Genomic DNA, 23,130 nt, shown 5'->3' with positions numbered 1-23,130 from the left:
AAAATAAATAAATAAATAAATAAATAAATAAATAAATAAATAAAAGAAGTAAAGGTAGGTAAAGAATGAAAGTAGTATGAATCGTGGAAGATGGCCGAAAAAGAATACCGGTACCTCCTCCACGACCCAGAGATCGAGGAGTATGTGTGAAGACAGTATCAGATGTGAACAGAAAAGCAGGTGTAGCAGAGTTCAAAGAGTTAAATAAATCACCTTTGAATAATTAACAGCAGGATTATGATGGTAGCCCAGCCCAGGACTCTAAAGCCTCCTAATACAAGGATTGGCCATGTTTTATTAATCCCAAGGTGCTGAATGGAGGAAGGGGACACATAACACCCCTCCCCCCCTTATTCCTTTGCTTCCCGAGTGGGCCCAGTCATGGCTGCCTCAGGTCCAGGGCCCTGGGGCACTCATGCGGGAACACCTCCGGGAACCATCACCCCTTTCATACAAACACATCCATGGGTGCTGCCATCTTCATGTGCACACCTTTATACTGTAAAATAAAGGCTCCATTTTGCAACAATTAGCAAAAGGCTATTCAGATGTCACATCAGCCTGCGGTTCTCTCCCCGCCAGACACACAGCCAGCGCGGCTCCTCCCACCCCCACCTTCTCCCTGCTGTCCACATAACTACCTAGTTCCCATGAGAAGGCCAGCAGCAGAAACGCAACAAAATCCACACTGTATCACTTGCCGTCAAAACTCCCTCCGGTGATTCAGATGCAGCATAAGGGTGGAGGATGGCTAGAGCCAGAGCTATCTGTCTCCGTAAATCTGCCCTGCACCCGTCAGACCTGAGCCCCAGAAACTTAATCTTCGTGTACCCCAGAGCAGAGTCAACAACGAAAGAGACCCTTAAATCAGTAAATCTGCTTTCCCTCCCAGCTGGTATGTGCAAAGGGAGACACGCTCATTGTGTGAAGAGCCCATGTAAATCCGCTGACACCTAAAACGAGGTGATGGGCAGAGCAGTGTAAATATATATATATATATTCAGTGAAAAAAAAAACTTTGTTAAAGGGACGTTATGGTTCAAAGTAAAACCGAAAAACCCCTGAAATTCGGCAGTTATGGTAACATAAGCAACCATAACTCGCGCCACTGTGCACTGCTAACACTAACACCCAGGACATCAAAGATGACATCACAAATGTCATTGATGACATCACTGATGACATCAAATGGCTGGCTATCCGTTTTTATCCTTTACTGACATATCGAAGCCAAATTGTTTTCTTCAGTAACAGTCAGGAAGTAAAAATTGAAAAGGTACTATATTTGTAGACTGACAGGGTAATTCATAGAAATTCGCACAAAAATGGCGCACGCGGCTGGCGCACAGTGTCCCCGTGCAATACACTGCGCCAGCCGCGTGCGAAAAAATCCTTTCCATCGCACAGCATATTCATGGATTCTAGCCTCCGAAACCAGCCGTGGCGCAGAGTGGCGCAGCGACCCTGCAGCAGTGCCAGTTACGCCCCCAAGAACGCCCTCGCGCAAGGAAAAGCCTTCAAAATCCCCAAATCATCGCAAAGGGCCGCGCTAACCCTGGACCAGTTCACAGGGCTGCCAAACAGCAAACGCCAAGCGGGGAACGTGTATTTCAGTGGTTCGCGGGAAGTTACACACGCGATTGTCCTGGGTACGTGTACATCAGGGGTGCGTGGGAAGTAACACACGTGATTCCATCAGGGCACGTGTATTCCAGGGGTGCGCGGGAAGTATCACACGCAAAAACAGCAGGGTACGTGTATTCCAGGGGTGCGCGGGAAGTATCACATGCAAAAGCAGCAGGGTACGTGTATTTCAGGGGTGCGCGGGAAGTATCACACGCAAAAGCAGCAGGGTACGTGTATTTCAGGGGTGCGTGGGAAGTATCACACGCGATTCCATCAGGGTACGTGTATTCCAGGGGTGCGCGGGAAGTATCACACGCAAAAGCAGCAGGGTACGTGTATTCCAGGGATGCGCGGGAAGTATCACACGCAAAAGCAGCAGGGTACGTGTATTTCAGGGGTGCGCAGGAAGTATCACATGCGATTCCATCAGGGTACGTGTATTCCAGGGGGCGCGGGGAGCACCACACGTGAATTGCACGTGTGGGTCCTCCCAGGTGTTCCCTCTACGCCCTCCACGGTCCTGCAGGTGGCCCACACCACAAGGGCCTACCCTGCAAATGTCCCGCAGGCACCCCATCCACCATGGCCATGCCCCCCAGCCAACCCACATGTCACCTTGCACTACTGCCCACCAACGCATGTCCCCCTGCACCCCCAGCCACCAGGGGCACCCTCCACCAGGCCCCCACTCATGTCTCCCACCACCCCCACCCCCCAGCATCCAGGGGCACCCTCCACCAGGCCCCCACTCATGTCTCCCACCACCCCCACCCCCCAGCAGTGCAGGGGCAGCCTCCACCAGGCCCCCACTCATGTCTCCCACCACCCCCACTCCCCCAGCAGTGCAGGGGCAGCCTCCACCAGGCCCCCACTCATGTCTACCATCACCCCCACCCCTCAGCAGTGCAGGGGCAGCCTCCACCAGGCCCCCACTCATGTCTACCATCACCCCCACCCCCCAGCAGTGCAGGGGCAGCCTCCACCAGGCCCCCACTCATGTCTACCACCACCCCCACCCCCCAGCCACTAGGGGCACCCTCCACCAGGCCCCCACTCATGTCTACTGTTAGGCGGAAACCTGTGCAGTTCCCTCTGGGACCACTGCAAAAGATTTAGGACTACAGTTGTTTGGCGGTGAACCCACTTGGTAGCAGTCTGCACCACACAGATTCACTTGGTAGCTGTGGCTGAGCAGTCAGACTTCCCTCAAGAAGAGTTGAGCAGTATGTGGAGTATACAAAATAGGGCAATTCTTCCCAGCAAGACAAGCAAACACGCAACGAGGCTTAGTGTAAAGATATTAAGGTATTTATTTATAACGGAACATCTATGAAAAACACTATGGCACTTTCACGGCAAACAAATCAAACACAATTACTCTACGAAGAAGAAACGATCAATCCCCCTAGCAATATTTCAACAAGTCTAGGTTCTACCGGCACCACTTATTTACAGACAGAGGTGTATACCTCAACCTAGATGACACTCTAATATTGGTTAGGACGGGAGAGAAAAAGATAGGCAGGTTATGAAATCAACACAGTTCAATACTTCAGGGGCAAGATGTACGGTAAGAAGGCAAGAACCACAATAGATCGTAAAGTTCAGAGGCCAGGCCCACTCGGAGAGAGGCAAGGCGATATGTCCCAAAAAGTCTCTAGTGGAGATGCATTCACGTCTTTGTAGCAAATTGTTATCGGCAGATTGAACCAGTTCAGAACAATAAATGAGAAAAGCTTGGAGGTGACCCAATGGAACGGAGAGGATTAAGACACCTCACTCGAACCGATCGAAAGGGAAGCCAGGCGGACACGGTACCTTGTTGTGGAGGGCAGCTCCGGCGGGGGCAGTTGTTCCTGGTGGTGGATGCACGTCGGGTCTTTGCCAAGAGTAGAGAGGTTCTCGTCGTCGAAGAAAAGTGAAGTCCGGTGCACCACCAGGGAAGAGACCAGCCGCGGAGTGCTCCGTCACAAGGCACCACATTTTGGTTGCGGTACAGGGGTAGTGGCAATCGGATGTTTGCTGGGGTGCGTTGCACGGGCATTTCGACCACTGCGTCCTGAGGCGAATAAAAAGCAAAGGGGACTGGTTGTTCCCACCAGTCAGGGGAAGAGACTCTCCGGCAGGGAGATCTCCTCTGTCGTCGGGAAGTGGTGAGTCGGTTCCGCAGGGCTCCACCGGAGGTGTCGTCGTGCAGGTCGGCTCAGCGTTACCCTCGTCGGATTCTTAGGTCCTGTAGCGACTTCTGAAGATCCAGTCCCAAAAGCCCTGCTTTTATGCAGAAAACCTCCATTCATTCAGCCTAGCTGTCAGTCAACACATGCTAAGTGGTGAGCGGGAAGGCTCACCACTTGGGCCAATCACTCCAGAGTGCGACCGGAGTTGGAAAGGCAACTTGGTCCAGGGTGCCTAAACCCCCTCCCACACCCCTGTGGTAACCCAGACAGAATGGCACCACTTTGGAGGGTCTCTGTACAGAGCCCGCCAAAACTGGAACAAAGGGCTCAACCTTTGGTTTAGGAGTCACAGAGACGAACACAGACGCCATTTTAAAAACCGAGTTCTGGCAGAAAATACCATCAGATAAACTTATTTACGATAAGTAGACCGGTGGTACGTTAGAGATTAACGAGGAAAAGTATCAATCTCCAACAATGGGACGAATCCCATAGGGTTATGTTCGGTGTCGAACATAACAAGTAGTTTCCACTGCCACCAGCCAAAACTCGACGAGGGGGGACGGGACAGTGCCCCCTCGAGTAACAGATCCAGGAGTAATCGAATTACCCCTACTAGTACTTCCACAATAAGATGGTTTGTACTAGTTCTGTTAGTAAATTTAGGTCTAGTAAAGCCAATGGTGACTTTACATGCCCGGGGAGACAGTAGTCAGTCCCCGGGTATGGAGTCTATGGTGGTGGTCCGATAGGACGCCCCAGTGCTACGGCACATAGGGTGCGGTGTAACACACATAGAAAAACATATGAGACCCTATGGAGTAAAAGACCCCATAGCCCATAGAACACATTGACATTCAAAGGAATTACACACATACATGTCCAAGAGTGGGAGAAAAAGAGTCTCACTCTTGGCAGGATGGAAAAAAACAAACCCCCGAAATCCAGCAAAGCTGCTGGGGGACTCACTAGGTTAGGAAATTCAGCCTAAACAGAGAATTCTCCCTAACATCTACCACCACCCCCACCCCCCAGCCACCAGGGGCACCCTCCACCAGGCCCCCTCTCATGTCTCCCATCACCCCCACCCCCCAGCAGTGCAGGAGCAGCCTCCACCAGGTCCCCACTCATGTCTACCATCACCCCCACCCCCCAGCCACCAGGGGCACCCTCCACCATGCCCCCACTCATGTCTCCCACCACCCCCACCCTCCAGCATCCAGGGGCACCCTCCACCAGGCCCCCACTCATGTCCCCTATTACCCCCACCCCCCAGCAGTGCAGGGGCAGCCTCCACCAGGCCCCCACTCATGTCTACCATCACCCCCACCCCCCAGCAGTGCAGGGGCACCCTCCACCAGGCCCCCACTCATGTCTACCACCACCCCCACTCCCCAGCCACCAGGGGCACCCTCCACCAGGCCCCCACTCATGTCTCCCACCACCCCCACCCCCCAGCAGTGCAGGAGCAGCCTCCACCAGGCCCCCACTCATGTCCCCTATCACCCCCACCCCCCAGCAGTGCAGGGGCAGCCTCCACCAGGCCCCCACTCATGTCTACCATCACCCCCACCCCCCAGCAGTGCAGGGGCAGCCTCCACCAGGCCCCCACTCATGTCTCCCACCACCCCCACCCCCCAGCAGTGCAGGGGCAGCCTCCACCAGGCCCGCACTCATGTCTACCATCACCCCCACCCCCCAGCAGTGCAGGGGCAGCCTCCACCAGGCCCCCACTCATGTCTCACACCACCCCCACCCCCCAGCAGTGCAGGGGCAGCCTCCAACAGGCCCCCGGTCATTTCTACCATCACCCCAAACCCACCAGCAGTGCAGGGGCAGCCTCCACCAGTCCCCCACTCATGTCTCCCATCAACCCCAGCAATGCAGGGGCAGCCTCCACCAGGCCCCCACTCATGTCTACCACCACCCGCACCCCCCGGCCACCAGGGGCACCAGCCACCAGGCCCCCACTCATGTCTACCACCACCCCCTCCCCCCAGCCACCCGGGGCACCCTCCACCAGGCCCCCACTCATGTCTCCCATCACCCCCACCCCCCAGAAGTGCAGGGGCAGCCTCCACCAGGCCCCCACTCATGTCTACCATCACCCCCACCCCCCAGCCACCAGGGGCACCCTCCACCAGGCCCCCACTCCTGTCTCCCACCACCCCCACCCCCACCCCCAGCATCCAGGGGCACCCTACACCAGGCCCCCACTCATGTCCCCTATCACCCCCACCCCCCAGCAGTGCAGGGGCAGCCTCTACCAGGCCCCCACTCATGTCTACCATCACCCCCATCCCCCAGCAGTGCAGGGGCACCCTCCACCAGGCCCCCACTCATGTCTACCACCACCCCACCCCCCAGCCACCAGGGGCACCCTCCACCAGGCCCGCACTCATGTCTCCCACCAACCCACCCCCCAGCAGTGCAGGAGCAGCCTCCACCAGGCCCCACTCATGTCCCCTATCACCCCCACCCCCCAGCAGTGCAGGGGTAGCCTCCACCAGGCCCCCACTCATGTCTACCATCACCCCCACCCCCCAGCAGTGCAGGGGCAGCCTACGGCAGGCCCCCACTCATGTCTCCCATCACCCCCACCCCAGCAGTGCAGGGGCAGCCTCCACCAGGCCCCCACTCATGTCTACCACCACCCCCACCCCCCAGCCACCAGGGGCAGCCTCCACCAGGCCCCCACTCATGTCTCCCATCACCCCCACCCCCCAGCTGTGCAGGGGCAGCCTCCACCAGGCCCCCACTCATGTCTACCCCCACCCCCACCCCCCAGCCACCAGGGGCACTCTCCACCAGGCCCCCACTCATGTCTCCAACCACCCCCACCCCCCAGCAGTGCAGGAGCAGCCTCCACCAGGCCCCCACTCATGTCCCCTATCACCCCCACCCCCCAGCAGTGCAGGGGCAGCCTCCACCAGGCCCCCACTCATGTCTACCATCACCCCCACCCCCCAGCAGTGCAGGGGCAGCCTCCACCAGGCCCCCACTCATGTCTCCCACCCCCCACCCCCCAGCAGTGCAGGGGCAGCCTCCACCAGGCCCCCACTCATGTCTACCATCACCCCCACCCCCCAGCAGTGCAGGGGCTGCCTCCACCAGGCCCCCACTCATGTCTCCCACCACCCCCACCCCCCAGCAGTGCAGGGGCAGCCTCCACCAGGCCCCCACTCATGTCTACCATCACCCCAGCAGTGCAGGGGCAGCCTCCACCAGGCCCCCACTCATGTCTACCACCACCCCCACCCCCCGGCCACCAGGGGCACCCTCCACCAGGCCCCCGCTCATGTCTACCACCACCCCCACCCCCCAGCCACCAGGGGCCCCCTCCACCAGGCCCCCACTCATGTATCCCATCACCCCCACCCCCCAGCAGTGCAGGGGCAGCCTCCACCAGGCCCCCACTCATGTCTACCATCACCCCCATCCCCCAGCCACCAGGGGCACCCTCCACCAGGCCCCCACTCATGTCTCCCACCACCCCCACCCCCAGCATCCAGGGGCACCCTCCACCAGGCCCCCACTCATGTCTACCCCCACCCCCACCCCCCAGCAGTGCAGGGGCAGCCTCCACCAGGCCCCGACTCATGACCCCTATCACCCCCACCCCCCAGCAGTGCAGGGGCAGCCTCCACCAGGCCCCCACTCATGTCTACCATCACCCCCACCCCCCAGCAGTGCAGGGGCAGCCTCCACCAGGCCCCCACTCATGTCTCCCACCACCCCCACCCCCCAGCAGTGCAGGGGCAGCCTCCACCAGGCCCCCACTTATGTCTACCATCACCCCCACCCCCCAGCAGTGCAGGGGCAGCCTCCACCAGGCCCCCACCCATGTCTCCCATCACCCCCACCCCCCAGCAGTGCAGGGGCAGCCTCCACCAGGCCCCCACTCCTGCCTACCACCACCCCCAATCCCCAGCCACCAGGGGCACCCTCCTCCAGGCCCCCACTCATGTCTACCATCACCCCCACCCCCCAGCAGTGCAGGAGCAGCCTCCACCAGGCCCCCACTCATGTCCCCTATCACCCCCTTCCCTCAGCAGTGCAGGGGCAGCCTCCACCAGGCCCCCACTCATGTCTACCACCACCCCCACCCCCCAGTCACCAGGGGCACCCTCCACCAGGCCCCCACTCATGTCTACCATCACCCCCACCCCCCAGCATCCATGGGCCCCCTCCACCAGGCCCCCACTCATGTCCCCTATCACCCCCAGCCCCCAGCAGTGCAGGGGCAGCCTCCACCAGGCCCGCACTCATGTCTACCACCACCCCCACCCCCCAGCCACCAGGGGCACCCTCCACCAGGCCCCCACTCATGTCTACCATCACCCCCATCCCCCAGCATCCAGGGGCACCCTCCACCAGGCCCCCACTCATGTACCCTATCACCCCCACCCCCCAGCAGTGCAGGGGCAGCCTCCACCAGGCCCCCACTCATGTCTACCACCACCCCCACCCCCCAGCCACCAGGGGCACCCTCCACCAGGCCCCCACTCATGTCTCCCATCACCCACACCCCCCAGCAGTGCAGGGGTAGCCTCCACCAGGCCCCCACTCATGTCTACCATCACCCCCACCCCCCAGCCACCAGGGGCACCCTCCACCAGGCCCCCACTCATGTCTCCCACCACCCCCACCCCCCAGCATCCAGGGGCACCCTCCACCAGGCCCCCACTCATGTCCCCTATCGCCCCCACCACCCAGCAGTGCAGGGGCAGCCTCCACCAGGCCCCCACTCATGTCTACCATCGCCCCCACCCCCCAGCAGTGCAGGGGCAGCCTCCACCAGGCCCCCACTCATGTCTCCCATCACCCCCACCCCCCAGCAGTGCAGGGGCAGCTTCCACCAGGCCCCCACTCCTGTCTACCACCACCCCCACCCCCCAGCCACCAGGGGCACCCTCCACCAGGCCCCCACTCATGCCTCCCACCACCCCCACCCCCCAGCAGTGCAGGAGAAGCCTCCACCAGGCCCCCACTCGTGTCCCCTATCACCCCCACCCCCCAGCAGTGCATGGGCAGCCTCCACCAGGCCCCCACTCATGTGTACTTTCACCCCCACCCTCCAGCAGTGCAGGGGCACCCTCCACCAGGCCCCCACTCATGTCTACCACCACCCCCACCCCCCAGCCACCAGGGGCACCCTCCACCAGGCCCCCACTCATGTCTCCCACCACCCCTACCCCCCCAGCAGTGCAGGAGCAGCCTCCACCAGGCCCCCACTCATGTCCCCTATCACCCCCACCCCCCAGCAGTGCAGGGGCAGCCTCCACCAGGCCCCCACTCATGTCTCCCACCACCCCCACCCCCCAGCAGTGCAGGGGCAGCTTCCACCAGGCCCCCACTCATGTCTACCATCACCCCCACCCCCCAGCAGTGCAGGGGCAGCCTCCACCAGGCCCCCACTCATGTCTCCCATCACCCCCACCCCCCAGCAGTGCAGGGGCAGCCTCCACCAGGCCCCCACTCATGTCTACCACCACCCCCACCCCCTAGCCACCAGGGGCACCCTCCACCAGGCCCCCACTCATGTCTCCCACCACCCCCACCCCCCAGCATCCAGGGGCACCCTCCACCAGGCCCCCACTCATGTCCCCTATCGCCCCCACCACCCAGCAGTGCAGGGGCAGCCTCCACCAGGCCCCCACTCATGTCTACCATCGCCCCCACCCCCCAGCAGTGCAGGGGCAGCCTCCACCAGGCCCCCACTCATGTCTCCCATCACCCCCACCCCCCAGCAGTGCAGGGGCAGCTTCCACCAGGCCCCCACTCCTGTCTACCACCACCCCCACCCCCCAGCCACCAGGGGCACCCTCCACCAGGCCCCCACTCATGCCTCCCACCACCCCCACCCCCCAGCAGTGCAGGAGAAGCCTCCACCAGGCCCCCACTCGTGTCCCCTATCACCCCCACCCCCCAGCAGTGCATGGGCAGCCTCCACCAGGCCCCCACTCATGTGTACTTTCACCCCCACCCCCCAGCAGTGCAGGGGCACCCTCCACCAGGCCCCCACTCATGTCTACCACCACCCACACCCCCCAGCCACCAGGGGCACCCTCCACCAGGCCCCCACTCATGTCTCCCACCACCCCTACCCCCCAGCAGTGCAGGAGCAGCCTCCACCAGGCCCCCACTCATGTCCCCTATCACCCCCACCCCCCAGCAGTGCAGGGGCAGCCTCCACCAGGCCCCCACTCATGTCTCCCACCACCCCCACCCCCTAGCAGTGCAGGGGCAGCCTCCACCAGGCCCCCACTCATGTCTACCATCACCCCCACCCCCCAGCAGTGCAGGGGCAGCCTCCACCAGGCCCCCACTCATGTCTCCCATCACCCCCACCCCCCAGCAGTGCAGGGGCAGCCTCCACCAGGCCCCCACTCATGTCTACCACCACCCCCACCCCCTAGCCACCAGGGGCACCCTCCACCAGGCCCCCACTCATGTCTACCACCACCCCCACCCCCCAGCCACCAGGGGCACCCTCCACCAGGCCCCCACTCATGTCTCCCATCACCCCTACCCCCCAGCAGTGCAGGGGCACCCTCCACCAGGACCCCACTCATGTATACCATCACCCCTACCCCCCAGCAGTGCAGGAGCAGCCTCCACCAGGACCCCACTCATGTCCCCTATCACCCCACCCCCCAGCAGTGCAGGGGCAGCCTCCACCAAGCCCCCACTCATGTCTATCACCAACCCCACCCCCCAGCCACCAGGGGCACCCTCCACCAGGCCCCCACTCATGTCTACCATCACCCCCACCCCCCAGCCACCAGGGGCACCCTCCACCAGGCCCCCACTCATGTCCCCTATCACCCCCACCCCCCAGCAGTGCAGGGGCAGCCTCCTCCAGGCCCCCACTCATGTCTACCATCACCCCCACCCCCCAGCAGTGCAGGGGCAGCCTCCACCAGGCCCCCACTCATGTCTCCCACCCCCCCACCCCCCAGCAGTGCAGGGGCAGCCTCCACCAGGCCCCCACTCATGTCTACCATCACCCCCACCCCCGAGCAGTGCAGGGGCAGCCTCCACCAGGCCCCCACTCATGTCTCCCACCACCCCCCACCCCCCAGCAGTGCAGGGGCAGCCTCCACCAGGCCCCCACTCATGTCTACCACCACCCCCACCCCCGGCCACCAGGGGCACCCTCCACCAGGCCCCCGCTCATGTCTACCACCACCCCCACCCCCCAGCCACCAGGGGCCCCCTCCACCAGGCCCCCACTCATGTCCCCTATCACCCCCAGCCCCCAGCAGTGCAGGGGCAGCCTCCACCAGGCCCGCACTCATGTCTACCACCACCCCCACCCCCCAGCCACCAGGGGCACCCTCCACCAGGCCCCCACTCATGTCTACCATCACCCCCATCCCCCAGCATCCAGGGGCACCCTCCACCAGGCCCCCACTCATGTCCCCTATCACCCCCACCCCCCAGCAGTGCAGGGGCAGGCTCCACCAGGCCCCCACTCATGTCTACCACCACCCCCACCCCCCAGCCACCAGGGGCACCCTCCACCAGGCCCCCACTCATGTCTCCCATCACCCCCACCCCCCAGCAGTGCAGGGGTAGCCTCCACCAGGCCCCCACTCATGTCTACCATCACCCCCCACCCCCCAGCCACCAGGGGCACCCTCCACCAGGCCCCCACTCATGTCTCCCACCACCCCCACCCCCCAGCATCCAGGGGCACCCTCCACCAGGCCCCCACTCATGTCCCCTATCGACCCCACCCCCCAGCAGTGCAGGGGCAGCCTCCACCAGGCCCCCACTCATGTCTACCATCGCCCTCACCCCCCAGCAGTGCAGGGGCAGCCTCCACCAGGCCCCCACTCATGTCTCCCATCACCCCACCCCCCAGCAGTGCAGGGGCAGCTTCCACCAGGCCCCCACTCCTGTCTACCACCACCCCCACCCCCCAGCCACCAGGGGCACCCTCCACCAGGCCCCCACTCATGCCTCCCACCCCCCCCCCCCACCCCCCAGCAGTGCAGGAGAAGCCTCCACCAGGCCCCCACTCGTGTCCCCTATCACCCCCACCCCCCAGCAGTGCATGGGCAGCCTCCACCAGGCCCCCACTCATGTGTACTTTCACCCCCACCCCCCAGCAGTGCAGGGGCACCCTCCACCAGGCCCCCACTCATGTCTACCACCACCCCCACCCCCCAGCCACCAGGGGCACCCTCCACCAGGCCCCCACTCATGTCTCCCACCACCCCTACCCCCCAGCAGTGCAGGAGCAGCCTCCACCAGGCCCCCACTCATGTCCCCTATCACCCCCACCCCCCAGCAGTGCAGGGGCAGCCTCCACCAGGCCCCCACTCATGTCTCCCACCACCCCCACCCACCAGCAGTGCAGAGGCAGCCTCCACCAGGCCCCCACTCATGTCTACCATCACCCCCACCCCCCAGCAGTGCAGGGGCAGCCTCCACCAGGCCCCCACTCATGTCTCCCATCACCCCCACCCCCCAGCAGTGCAGGGACAGCCTCCACCAGGCCCCCACTCATGTCTACCACCACCCCCACCCCCTAGCCACCAGGGGCACCCTCCACCAGGCCCCCACTCATGTCTACCACCACCCCCACCCCCCAGCCACCAGGGGCACTCTCCACCAGGCCCCCACTCATGTCTCCCATCACCCCCACCCCCCAGCAGTGCAGGGGCACCCTCCACCAGGCCCCCACTCATGTATACCATCACCCCTACCCCCCAGCAGTGCAGGAGCAGCCTCCACCAGGACCCCACTCATGTCCCCTATCACCCCACCCCCCAGCAGTGCAGGGGCAGCCTCCACCAGGCCCCCACTCATGTCTATCACCAACCCCACCCCCCAGCCACCAGGGGCACCCTCCACCAGGCCCCCACTCATGTCTACCATCACCCCCACCCCCCAGCCACCAGGGGCACCCTCCACCAGGCCCCCACTCATGTCCCCTATCACTCCCACCCCCCAGCAGTGCAGGGGCAGCCTCCTTCAGGCCCCCACTCATGTCTACCATCACCCCCACCCCCCAGCAGTGCAGGGGCACCCTCCGCCAGGCCCCCACTCATGTCCCCTATCACCCCCACCCCCCAGCAGTGCAGGGGCAGCCTCCACCAGGCCCCCACTCATGTCTACCGCCACCCCAACCCCCCAGCCACCAGGGGCACCCTCCACCAGGACCCCACTAATGTCTACCATCACCCCCACCCCCCAGCATCCAGGGGCACCCTCCACCAGGCCCCCACTCATGTCCCCTTTCACCCCCACCCCCCAGCAGTGCAGGGGCAGCCTCCACCAGGCCCCCACTCATGTCTACCATCACCCCCACCCCCAGCAGTGCAGGGGCACCCTGCACCAGGCCCCCACTCATGTCTACCAGCACCCCCACCCCCCAGCCACCAGGGGCACCCTCCACCAGGCCCCCACTCATGTCTCCGACCACCCCACCCCCCAGCAGTGCAGGAGCAGCCTCCACCAGGCCCCCACTCATGTCCCCTATCACCCCCACACCCCATCAGTGCAGGGGCAGCCTCCACCAGGCCCCCACTCATGTCTACCATCACCCCCACCCCCAAGCAGTGCAGGGGCAGCCTCCACCAGGCCCCCACTCATGTCTCCCACCACCCCCTTGCAGTGCAGGGGCAGCCTCCACCAGGCCCCCACTCATGTCTCCCATCACCCCCAGCCCCCAGCAGTGCAGGGGCAGCCTCCACCAGGCCCCCACTCATGTCTACCACCACCCCCACCCCCCAGCCACCAGGGGCACCCTCCACCAGGCCCCCACTCATGTCTCCCACCACCCCCACCCCCCAGCAGTTCAGGAGCAGCTTCCACCAGGCCCCCACTCATGTCCCCTATCACCCCCACCCCCCAGCAGTGCAGGAGCAGCCTCCACCAGGCCCGACTCATGTCCCCTATCACCCCCACCCCCAGCAGTGCAGGTGCAGCCTCCACCAGGTCCCCACTCATGTCTACCATCACCCCCACCCCCCACCAGTGCAGGGGCAGCCTCCACCAGGCCCCCACTCATGTCTCCCACCACCCCCACCCCCCAGCAGTGCAGGGGCAGCCTCCACCAGGCCCCCACTCATGTCTACCATCACCCCCACCCCCCAGCAGTGCAGGGGCAGCCTCCACCAGGCCTCCACTCATGTCTACCACCACCCCCACCCCCCAGCCACCAGGGGCACCCTCCACCAGGCCCCCACTCATGTCTACCACCACCCCCACCCCCCAGCCAGCAGGGGCACCCTCCACCAGGCCCCCACTCATGTCTACCACCACCCCCACCCCCAGCCACCAGGGGCACCCTACACCAGGCCCCCACTCATGTCCCCTATCACCCCACCCCCCAGCAGTGCAGGGGCAGCCTCCACCAGGCCCCACTCATGTCTACCACCACCCCCACCACCCAGCAGTGCAGGGGCAGCCTCCACCAGGCACCCCACACCCCCACCCCCCAGCAGTGCAGGGGCAGCCTCCACCAGGACCCCACTCATGTCCCCTATCACCCCCCACCCCCCAGCAGTGCAGGGGCAGCCTCCACCAGGAACCCACTCATGTCTATCACCAACCCCACCCCACAGCCACCAGGGGCACCCTCCACCAGGCCCCCACTCATGTCTACCATCACCCCCAGCCCCCAGCAGTGCAGGGGCAGCCTCCACCAGGCCCGCACTCATGTCTACCACCACCCCCACCCCCCAGCCACCAGGGGCACCCTCCACCAGGCCCCCACTCATGTCTACCATCACCCCCATCCCCCAGCATCCAGGGGCACCCTCCACCAGGCCCCCACTCATGTCCCCTATCACCCCCACCCCCAGCAGTGCAGGGGCAGCCTCCACCAGGCCCCCACTCATGTCTACCACCACCCCCACCCCCCAGCCACCAGGGGCACCCTCCACCAGGCCCCCACTCATGTCTCCCATCACCCCCACCCCCCAGCAGTGCAGGGGTAGCCTCCACCAGGCCCCCACTCATGTCTACCATCACCCCCACCCCCCAGCCACCAGGGGCACCCTCCACCAGGCCCCCACTCATGTCTCCCACCACCCCCACCCCCCAGCATCCAGGGGCACCCTCCACCAGGCCCCCACTCATGTCCCCTATCGCCCCCACCCCCCAGCAGTGCAGGGGCAGCCTCCACCAGGCCCCCACTCATGTCTACCATCACCCCCACCCCCCAACACTGCAGGGGCAGCCTCCACCAGGCCCCCACTCATGTCTCCCACCACCCCCACCCCCCAGCAGTGCAGGGGCAGCCTCCACCAGGCCCCCACTCATGTCTCCCACCACCCCCACCCCCCAGCAGTGCAGGTGCAGCCTCCACCAGGCCCCCACTCATGTCTACCATCGCCCCCACCCCCCAGCAGTGCAGGGGCAGCCTCCACCAGGCCCCCACTCATGTCTACCATCACCCCCACCCCCCAGCCACCAGGGGCACCCTCCACCAGGCCCCCACTCATGTCTACCAACACCCCCACCCCCCAGCCAGCAGGGGCACCCTCCACCAGGCCCCCACTCATGTCTACCACCACCCCCACCCCCAGCCACCAGGGGCACCCTCCACCAGGCCCCCACTCATGTCCCCTATCACCCCACCCCCAGCAGTGCAGGGGCAGCCTCCACCAGGCCCCACTCATGTCTACCATCACCCCCACCACCCAGCAGTGCAGGGGCAGCCTCCACCAGGCACCCCATCCCCCCACCCCCCAGCAGTGCAGGGGCTGCCTCCACCAGGACCCCACTCATGTCCCCTATCACCCCCACCCCCCAGCAGTGCAGGGGCAGCCTCCACCAGGCCCCACTCATGTCTATCACCAACCCCACCCCCCAGCCACCAGAGGCACCCTCCACCAGGCCCCCACTCATGTCTACCATCACCCCCACCCCCCAGCCACCAGGGGCACCCTCCACCAGGCCCCCACTCATGTCTCCCACCACCCCCACCCTGCAGCATCCAGGGGCACCCTCCACCAGGCCCCCACTCATGTCCCTTATCACCCCCACCCCCCAGCAGTGCAGGGGCAGCCTCCTCCAGGCCCCCACTCATGTCTACCATCACCCCCACCCCCCAGCAGTGCAGGGGCACCCTCCACCAGGCCCCCACTCATGTCCTCTATCACCCCCACCCCCCAGCAGTGCAGGGGCAGCCTCCACCAGGGCCCCACTAATGTCTACCACCACCCCCACCCCCCAGCCACCAGGGGCACCCTCCACCAGGCCCCCACTCATGTCTACCATCACCCCCACCCCCCGGCATCCAGGGGCACCCTCCACCAGGCCCCCACTCATGTCCCCTATCACCCCCACCCCCCAGCAGTGCAGGGGCAGCCTCCACCAGGCCCCCACTCATGTCTATCACCAACCCCACCCCCCAGCCACCAGAGGCACCCTCCACCAGGCCCCCACTCATGTCTACCATCACCCCCACCCCCCAGCCACCAGGGGCAGCCTCCACCAGGCCCCCACTCATGTCTCCCACCACCCCCACCCCGCAGCATCCAGGGGCACCCTCCACCAGGCCCCCACTCATGTCCCCTATCACCCCCACCCCCCAGCAGTGCAGGGGCAGCCTCCTCCAGGCCCCCGCTCATGTCTACCATCACCCCCACCCCCCAGCAGTGCAGGGGCACCCTCCACCAGGCCCCCACTCATGTCCCCTATCACCCCCACCCCCCAGCAGTGCAGGGGCAGCCTCCACCAGGCACCCACTCATGTCTACCACCACCCCCACCCCCCAGCCACCAGGGGCACCCTCCACCAGGCCCCCACTCATGTCTACCATCACCCCCACCCCCCAGCATCCAGGGGCACCCTCCACCAGGCCCCCACTCATGTCTCCCACCACCCCCACCCCCCAGCAGTGCAGGAGCAGCCTCCACCAGGCCCCCACTCGTGTCCCCTATCACCCCCACCCCCCAGCAGTGCAGGGGCAGCCTCCACCAGGCCCCCACTCATGTGTACTTTTACCCCCACCCCCCAGCAGTGCAGGGGCACCCTCCACCAGGCCCCCATTCATGTCTACCACCACCCCCACCCCCCAGCCACCAGGGGCACCCTCCACCAGGCCCCCACTCATGTCTCCCACCACCCCTACCCCCCAGCAGTGCAGGAGCAGCCTCCACCAGGCCCCCACTCATGTCCCCTATCACACCCACCCCCCAGCAGTGCAGCGGCAGCCTCCACCAGGCCCCCACTCATGTCTCCCACCACCCCCACCCCCCAGCAGTGCAGGGGCAGCCTCCACCAGGCCCCCACTCATGTCTACCATCACCCCCACCCCCCAGCAGTGCAGGGGCAGCCTCCACCAGGCCCCCACTCATGTCTCCCATCACCCCCACCCCTCAGCAGTGCAGGGGCAGCCTCCACCAGGCCCCCACTCATGTCTACCACCACCCCCACCCCCTAGCCACCAGGGGCACCCTCCACCAGGCCCCCACTCATGTCTACCATCACCCCCACCCCCCAGCCACCAGGGGCACCCTCCACCAGGCCCCCATTCATGTCCCCTATCACCCCCACCCCCCAGCAGTGCAGGGGCAGCCTCCTCCAGGCCCCCACTCATGTCTACCATCACCCCCACCCCCCAGCAGTGCAGGGGCACCCTCCGCCAGGCCCCCACTCATGTCCCCTATCACCCCCACCCCCCAGCAGTGCAGGGGCAGCCTCCACCAGGCCCCCACTCATGTCTACCGCCGCCCCCACCCCCCAGCCACCAGGGGCACCCTCCACCAGGCCCCCACTCATGTCTACCATCACCCCCACCCCCCAGCATCCAGGGGCACCCTCCACCAGGCCCCCACTCATGTCCCCTATCACCCCCACCCCCCAGCAGTGCAGGGGCAGCCTCCACCAGGCCCCCACTCATGTCTACCATCACCCCCACCCCCCAGCAGTGCAGGGGCACCCTGCACCAGGCCCCCACTCATGTCTACCAGCACCCTCACCCCCCAGCCACCAGGGGCACCCTCCACCAGGCCCCCACTCATGTCTCCCACCACCCCACCCCCCAGCAGTGCAGGAGCAGCCTCCACCAGGCCCCCACTCAGGTCCCCTATCACCCGCACACCCCAGCAATGCAGGGGCAGCCTCCACCAGGCCCCCACTCATGTCTACCATCACCCCCACCCCCAGCAGTGCAGGGGCAGCCTCCACCAGGACCCCACTCATGTCTCCCACCACCCCCACCCCCCAGCAGTGCAGGGGCAGCCTCCACCAGGCCCCCACTCATGTCTACCATCACCCCCACCCCCTTGCAGTGCAGGGGCAGCCTCCACCAGGCCCCCACTCATGTCTCCCATCACCCCCAGCCCCCAGCAGTGCAGGGGCAGCCTCCACCAGGCCCCCACTCATGTCTACCACCACCCCCACCCCCCAGCCACCAGGGGCACCCTCCACCAGGCCCCCACTCATGTCTCCCACCACCCCCACGCCCCAGCAGTGCAGGAGCAGCCTCCACCAGGCCCCCACTCATGTCTCCCATCACCCCCAGCCCCCAGCAGTGCAGGGGCAGCCTCCACCAGGCCCCCACTCATGTCTACCACCACCCCATCCCCCAGCCACCAGGGGCAGCCTCCACCAGGCCCCCACTCATGTCTACCACCACCCCCACCCCCCAGCCACCAGAGGCACCCTCCACCAGGCCCCCACTCATGTCTCCCACCACTCCCACCCCCCAGCAGTGCAGGGGCAGCCTCCACCAGGCCCCCACTCATGTCTACCATCACCCCCACCCCCTTGCAGTGCAGGGGCAGCCTCCACCAGGCCCCCACTCATGTCTCCCATCACCCCCAGCCCCCAGCAGTGCAGGGGCAGCCTCCACCAGGCCCCCACTCATGTCTACCACCACCCCCACCCCCCAGCCACCAGGGGCACCCTCCACCAGGCCCCCACTCATGTCTCCCACCACCCCTACCCCCCAGCAGTGCAGGAGCAGCCTCCACCAGTCCCCCACTCATGTCCCCTATCACCCCCACCCCCCAGCAGTGCAGGGGCAGCCTCCACCAGGCCCCCACTCATGTCTCCCACCACCCCCACCCCCCAGCAGTGCAGGGGCAGCCTCCACCAGGCCCCCACTCATGTCTACCATCACCCCCACCCCCCAGCAGTGCAGGGGCAGCCTCCACCAGGCCCCCACTCATGTCTCCCATCACCCCCACCCCCCAGCAGTGCAGGGGCAGCCTCCACCAGGCCCCCACTCATGTCTACCACCACCCCCACCCCCTAGCCACCAGGGGCACCCTCCACCAGGCCCCCACTCATGTCTACCATCACCCCCACCCCCCAGCCACCAGGGGCACCCTCCACCAGGCCCCCATTCATGTCCCCTATCACCCCCACCCCCCCGCAGTGCAGGGGCAGCATCCACCAGGCCCCCACTCATGTCTACCGCCACCCCCACCCCCCAGCCACCAGGGGCACCCTCCACCAGGCCCCCACTCATGTCTACCATCACCCCCACCCCCCAGCATCCAGGGGCACCCTCCACCAGGCCCCCAGTCATGTCCCCTATCACCCCCACCCCCCAGCAGTGCAGGGGCAGCCTCCACCAGGCCCCCACTCATGTCTACCATCACCCCCACCCCCCAGCAGTGCAGGGGCACCCTGCACCAGGCCCCCACTCATGTCTACCAGCACCCCCACCCGCCAGCCACCAGGGGCACCCTCCACCAGGCCCCCACTCATGTCCCCTATCACCCCCACAGCCCAGCAGTGCAGCGGCAGCCTCCACCAGGCCCCCACTCATGTCTACCATCACCCCCACCCCCCAGCAGTGCAGGGGCAGCCTCCACTAGGCCCCCACTCATGTCTCCCACCACCCCCACCCCCCAGCAGTGCAGGGGCAGCCTCCACCAGCCCCCACTCATGTCTACCATCACCCCCACCCCCTTGCAGTGCAGGGGCAGCCTCCACCAGGCCCCCACTCATGTCTCCCATCACCCCCAGCCCCCAGCAGTGCAGGGGCAGCCTCCACCAGGCCCCCACTCATGTCTACCACCACCCCCACCCCCCAGCCACCAGGGGCACCCTCCACCAGGCCCCCACTCATGTCTCCCACCACCCCCACGCCCCAGCAGTGCAGGAGCAGCCTCCACCAGGCCCCCACTCATGTCTACCACCACCCCCACCCCCCAGCCACCAGGGGCAGCCTCCACCAGGCCCCCACTCATGTCTACCACCACCCCCACCCCCCAGCCACCAGGGGCACCCTCCACCAGGCCCCCACTCATGTCTCCCACCACCCCCACCCCCCAGCAGTGCAGGGGCAGCCTCCACCAGGCCCCCACTCATGTCTACCATCACCCCCACCCCCTTGCAGTGCAGGGGCAGCCTCCACCAGGCCCCCACTCATGTCTCCCATCACCCCCAGCCCCCAGCAGTGCAGGGGCAGCCTCCACCAGGCCCCCACCCATGTCTACCATCACCCCCACCCCCCAGCCACCAGGGGCACCCTCCACCAGGCCCCCACTCATGTCTCCCACCACCCCTACCCCCCAGCAGTGCAGGAGCAGCCTCCACCAGGCCCCCACTCATGTCCTCTATCACCCCCACCCCCCAGCAGTGCAGGGGCAGCCTCCACCAGGCCCCCACTCATGTCTCCCACCCCCCCACCCCCCAGCAGTGCAGGGGCAGCCTCCACCAGACCCCCACTCATGTCTACCATCACCCCCACCCCCCAGCAGTGCAGGGGCAGCCTCCACCAGGCCCCCACTCATGTATCCCATCACCCCACCCCCCAGCAGTGCAGGGGCAGCCTCCACCAGGCCCCCACTCATGTCTACCACCACCCCCACCCCCTAGCCACCAGGGGCACCCTCCACCAGGCCCCCACTCATGTCTACCATCACCCCCACCCCCCAGCCACCAGGGGCACCCTCCACCAGGCCCCCATTCATGTCCCCTATCACCCCCACCCCCCAGCAGTGCAGGGGCAGCCTCCACCAGGCCCCCACTCATGTCTACCGCCACCCCCACCCCCCAGCCACCAGGGGCACCCTCCACCAGGCCCCCACTCATGTCTACCATCACCCCCACCCCCCAGCATCCAGGGGCACCCTCCACCAGGCCCCCACTCATGTCCCCTATCACCCCCACCCCCCAGCAGTGCAGGGGCAGCCTCCACCAGGCCCCCACTCATGTCTACCATCACCCCCACCCCCCAGCAGTGCAGGGGCACCCTGCACCAGGCCCCCACTCATGTCTACCAGCACCTCCACCCCCCAGCCACCAGGGGCACCCTCCACCAGGCCCCACTCATGTCCCCTATCACCCCCACAGCCCAGCAGTGCAGGGGCAGCCTCCACAGGCCCCCACTCATGTCTACCATCACCCAAACCCCCCAGCAGTGCAGGGGCAGCCTCCACCAGGCCCCCACTCATGTCTCCCACCACCCCCACCCCCAGCAGTGCAGGGGCAGCTCCACCAGCCCCCACTCATGTCTACCATCAGCCCCACCCCCTTGCAGTGCAGGGGCAGCCTCTACCAGGCCCCCACTCATGTCTCCCATCACCCCCAGCCCCCAGCAGTGCAGGGGCAGCCTCCACCAGGCCCCCACTCATGTCTACCACCACCCCCACCCCCCAGCCACCAGGGGCACCCTCCACCAGGCCCCCACTTATGTCTCCCACCACCCCACCCCCAGCAGTGCAGGAGCAGCCTCCACCAGGCCCCCACTCATGTCCCCTAACACCCCCACCCCCCAACAGTGCAGGGGCAGCCTCCACCAGGCCCCCACTCATGTCTACCATCACCCCCACCCCCCAGCAGTGCAGGAGCAGCCTCCACCAGGCCCCCACTCATGTCTCCCACCACCCCCACCCCCAGCCACCAGGGGCACCCTCCACCAGGCCCCCACTCATGTCTACCACCACCCCCACCCCCCAGCCAGCAGGGGACCCTCCACCAGCCCCCACTCATGTCTACCACCACCCCCACCCCCAGCCACCAGGGGCACCTTCCACCAGGCCCCCACTCATGTCCCCTATCACCCACCCCCCAGCAGTGCAGGGGCAGCCTCCACCAGGCCCCACTCATGTCTACCATCACCCCCACCACCCAGCAGTGCAGGGGCAGCCTCCACCAGGCACCCCGCCCCCACCCCCCAGCAGTGCAGGGGCTGCCTCCACCAGGACCCCACTCATGTCCCCTATCACCCCCACCCCCCAGCAGTGCAGGGGCAGCCTCCACCAGGCCCCCACTCATGTCTATCACCAACCCCACCCCCCAGCCACCAGAGGCACCCTCCACTACCATCACCCCCCGACCCCCCAGCCACCAGGGGCACCCTCCACCAGGGCCCCCACTCATGTCTCCCACCACCCCCACCCCGCAGCATCCAGGGGCACCCTCCCACCAGGCCCCCACTCATGTCCCCTATCACCCCCACCCCCCAGCAGTGCAGGGGCAGCCTCCTCCAGGCCCCCACTCATGTCTACCATCACCCCCACCCCCCAGCAGTGCAGGGGCACCCTCCACCAAGCCCCCACTCATGTCCCCTATCACCCCCACCCCCCAGCAGTGCAGGGGCAGCCTCCACCAGGCCCCCACTCATGTCTACCACCACCCCCCAGCCACCAGGGGCACCCTCCACCAGGCCCCCACTCATGTCTACCATCACCCCCACCCCACGGCATCCAGGGGCACCCTCCACCAGGCCCCCACTCATGTCCCCTATCACCCCCACCCCCAGCAGTGCAGGGGCAGCCTCCACCAGGCCCCCACTCATGTCTATCACCAACCCCACCCCCCAGCCACCAGAGGCACCCTCCACCAGGCCCCCACTCATGTCTACCATCACCCCCACCCCCCAGCCACCAGGGCACCCTCCACCAGGCCCCCACTCATGCCTCCCACCACCCCCACCCCGCAGCATCCAGGGGCACCCTCCACCAGGCCCCCACTCATGTCCCCTATCACCCCCACCCCCCAGCAGTGCAGGGGCAGCCTCCTCCAGGCCCCCACTCATGTCTACCATCACCCCCACCCCCCAGCAGTGCAGGGGCACCCTCCACCAGGCCCCCACTCATGTCTACCATCACCCCCACCCCCCAGCAGTGCAGGGGCAGCCTCCACCACGCCCCCACTCATGTCTACCACCACCCCCCCCCCCAGCCACCAGGGGCACCCTCCACCAGGCCCCCACGCATGTCTACCATCACCCCACCCCCCAGCATCCAGGGGGACCCTCCACCAGGCCCCCACTCATGTCCCCTATCACCCCAACCCCCCAGCAGTGCAGGGGCAGCCTCCACCAGGCCCCCACTCATGTCTACCACCGCCCCCACCCCCCAGCCACCAGGGCACCCTCCACCAGGCCCCACTCATGTCT

This window comes from Ambystoma mexicanum, chromosome 1p (assembly GCF_040938575.1).
Source record: "Ambystoma mexicanum isolate Mex_15411 chromosome 1p, UKY_AmexF1_1, whole genome shotgun sequence".
Taxonomy (NCBI): domain Eukaryota; kingdom Metazoa; phylum Chordata; class Amphibia; order Caudata; family Ambystomatidae; genus Ambystoma; species Ambystoma mexicanum.
This window is presented reverse-complemented; position numbering follows the sequence as displayed.